The following is a 3,879-nucleotide window of genomic DNA, read 5'->3' as shown; positions in this document are numbered from 1 at the left end:
CCGGCGCCCGCCGAGACCCCCGTCCGGCGCTTCCATTGGCTGGCGCCACCCGCGCCTGGAATTGGCTACTTCCCTCCGCGGTCGGGCGGGAAGGCCAGGGGGCGGGGCGGCCAGGAGGCGGGGCGGGGCGGGGCGGGGCGGGCGCGCTGCGCGGGGCCGCGGAAGGGCCGCTCGGGCCGCAGGCGGGGCTCGGGAGCCGGACGTTGCCGGCGACGCGCCCGACGGGGTCCGGCGTGCGCAGGCGCGCGACAGCCCTAGGGAACGCGCGTGGTCGCTGGCGGCCCTGGCGCACGGGCCTGGGGAGCCCCTAGACTGCCCCTTGCGAAGACGCAGTGTGCGAACTCTCGGAGACAGAGGAGGGCGCCGTTTGTGTGGCTCGCTCTGCGACGTGCGGGCACCGGCCAGGAGGGGGCGGGCAGTCCGTGCCGGAGGAGGCGACTCGCCCGGTTGAGACGAGCCCCGGCCTCTAGGAGGCGCTCGGCAGTGTTTGCTGCGCTGGCCGCAGGGACGTCGGGCTGCGCGGCACTTTTCCGGGCGGCGCTGTGCAGTTGGGGTGCTGCCTTTCTCCTAACTAGCGCGCGGTCCGCACGTGAGGGTCGGGCCCTCGGACCCGTCTAAACCCTGTCACCCGGAGGCCCGTCACACTGTCCGGGCACAAACATTCAGACCAGGAACTGCTTTTTCCAGAATTTCCGTGTCGCGCCGGGTTAGGCCGCTGGTACAAACTCCAAAGTTCTGGGGAGGTGGGCGCCGCAGAAATGGGGTGGACGCGAAATCCCCGGCTGTTCCCTAGCGCGCTGCTGAGGCCCGCGAGGCCCGCCTCCAGGGTTGAGAATGGCAGCGGCTGCCGCCCGCCGCTCGGCACCCGGCCGGGCCCTCGGCGCCATTCCGCGCTTTCCTCCCGGTTCAGTGGCTGCGCCACCCCCGGTGACGCACTGCCTTCCGGGCGGGCCCTCCCCCGGACTCGCTCCGAGCGTGGGAAGGGTGACAGGTTACACTGTTTCCAATTACTTCCTCCCCTGGTGGCGAGCGTGGCCACGTGACTTCCAGGCTCTGCTATAAAGTAACCGCAGGCAGAAGCCTGAAAGCAGCTGGGCTCGCCCTCCCCTCGACTGCCCGCGAGCGTCTCGTGCACGACCAGGGCTGCTCTTCCACCCTGGATCCCGGAGTGGGATACAGCCGCGTAGGTAAGCAGTGTCCCAGGAGCATTTGCGAATACACAGCCGGCCTAGTCACCCATGAAAATGGAGGGGGCCTTGCATACTGGGTGGGGATGGGGGGCCCTTTTAAAAAAAAAAATGTCTTTGTTGATTTCAGAGAGAGGAAGGGAGGCGGGAGAGAGAGAAACATCAATGATGAGTCAGTGACTGGCTGCCTCCTGCACGCCCCCCACTGGGGACAGAGCCTGCAACCTGAGCCTGTGCCTTGACTGGGAATCGAACTACCATCTCCTGGATCCTAGGTTGATGCTCAACCACTGAGCCATGCTGGAGCTGGGGCGCCCTTTTGATTGCAGAAATTAAGCCAGCACAAGTAAAGTTTGTTATTAAACTACAACAAGCAACTTTGCTTCCACCTCTTCCAACATGTCATGCCTTTTTCTTTTTTTTTTTATCACGATGCCTTTAACTGCACCGCCCAGAATATCAGTCTAACTGTGGTATTTAATTATCTCCCTTAACAAAAAGTCCAGATGAGTCAGCCAAGAGCTGCTGCTGCTCAGTGATGGCAAATGTTGTCAAATGATGTCAGCACCTTAGCAGTTCTTAGCTTTTCCTTCCTGGTCTCTCTGCAGCATCTCCAGGCCACCAGTCCTGACCTCGTGGCCCTAAAATGGGCAATACGAGCCCTTGCACCTGCATACTCAGTTTCCTTTGTGCCCTGCCACCCTGACTGGTCTCAGCCTGACCTAGAACAGTCTTCCCAGAGCAGTCCAAGTAGGGTCTCTTCACGCTACAATGCTCTTTGAGACCTGGCTTGTGTTGCTCAATTGGTTGAGCGCCATCCCATGCACTGGTTGCAGGCTCAAACCCCAGTAGGGGATGTGCAGGAGGCAATTGACCCATGTTTCTCATTGATGTTTCCTTCTCTCCCTTTCCCATTTTTCCCTCTCTAAAATCAATAAAAACATAAAACCAAAAAACTCTTTGAGTCAGCAATATTCCTAAGCATTTATGCCAAAGAACTAATAAGACAATGTGGTAGATTGAGATAGCCACGGCACTTGCTACCCCTGCCATTGAGAGGCGGGGTCTAATTTTCCCTCCCCTTATATGTGGGATGGCCCCAAAGACTTGCTTGAGCAATAGAATATTGTGAGGTAATCTCTTGGGACAACCAAGGTGAGGTCACAAGGGTCCTGTAGCTTTTACTAGGGCCTCCCAGAACTTTTTGGAAGCCCCCACCGGCCACCTGGGACCCCTGGCCTAGAGAGGCCACATGTAGGCGCTCTGACCCACGGTGCAAACTGAATGCAGCCTTCTAGCCACCAAGTCATCTCTATGGTATCACAGACGAATCATCCAGCAGAGCCCTGCTGGAATGCTTGACTTACAAACATTGTGGGCTAAAATAAAATGGTGTTTTTAAAACACTATTCAGGTAATCTATTATGTGCAATAGGTAACTGTGACAAATACAGCTATATGAATATTGTACGTCTGCAAGGAACTTTAGTTAAAGGGTGGTACACCACAATGAAATAGATCTGGTAAACAGGATGATGCAGAATTGAGCAAAATGTGGCCAGAATTCATGAAGCATATTAAGTAAAAAATGTACATAGTGGAAAAGTGGGTAGTATTACTCATCTAGAAGAAAACAAATAGCCCGGTTGAAAAATGCGCGAACGATCTGAACACATACCTCACCAGGGAACAAATACAGATGGCAAATACGCATGTGGAAAGGTGCTCAACATCACGTGGTTAGGGAATTGGAAATAAAAGGTACCTCTACACATCTATTAGAATGGCCACAGTCCGGAACACCGACAGCACCAAATGCTGGTGAGGATGTGGAGCAGCAGGAACTTGCATTCATTGTTGGTGGGAATGCAAAATTGGGCAGCCACTTTGGAAGTTATAAAATTATATGTAATCTTAAAGTATTTTCCAGCATCACACTTCTTGGTATTTACCCAAAGGAATTGAAATGATGTCTAAACAAAAACCTGTAGCCCTGGCTGGTGTGGCTCAGTTGGTTGGAGCACTGTGACGTACACCAAAAGGTGACAAGTTCAATTCCTTTTCAGGGTGCGTGCAGGAGGCAACCGATTGATGTTTCTCTCTCCCTTCCTCTAAAAAGTCAATTAAGAAATATTATAAACCTGTACATGCATGAGTAAAGCAGCTTCATTCATAACTGACAAAACCTGGAAGCAAACTAGATGTTCTTCAGTAGGTGAATGAATAAACTGTGGTACATACAGAAAATGAAATATTTGACCATTAGGAAGAAAGAAGTTATAAAGCCAGGAAAGAGCATGGAGGAAACTTATGTACATATTACTAAGGGAAAGAAACTCTGAAAGGTTACATACTGAATAATTCCAACTATATGACATTCTGGAAAAGGCAAAACTATAGAGACAGTGTTTGCTATGGGTTGTGGGGAGGAGGGATGAACAGGTGGAGTACAGGGGATTTTTAGGGCAGAGAAACTTCTGTATGATAGTGTAATGATGGATACTTAACAAAATTGTACAACAGAGTGAACCTTAATGTAAACTACAGGCTTTAATTAGTAATGTATCGATATTGTTTCATTAATTGTAATAACTGTACTATACCAATACAAAATATTATTAGGGGGAAGTGTGTTCATGTTTCTGTGGAGTGTACAAGAACTCTGTCTTCTCAGTTTTTCTGTGAACCCAAG

Source organism: Miniopterus natalensis, chromosome 8 (assembly GCF_054644295.1).
Source record: "Miniopterus natalensis isolate mMinNat1 chromosome 8, mMinNat1.hap1, whole genome shotgun sequence".
NCBI lineage: Eukaryota > Metazoa > Chordata > Mammalia > Chiroptera > Miniopteridae > Miniopterus > Miniopterus natalensis.
Note: the sequence above shows the minus strand (reverse complement) of the source record.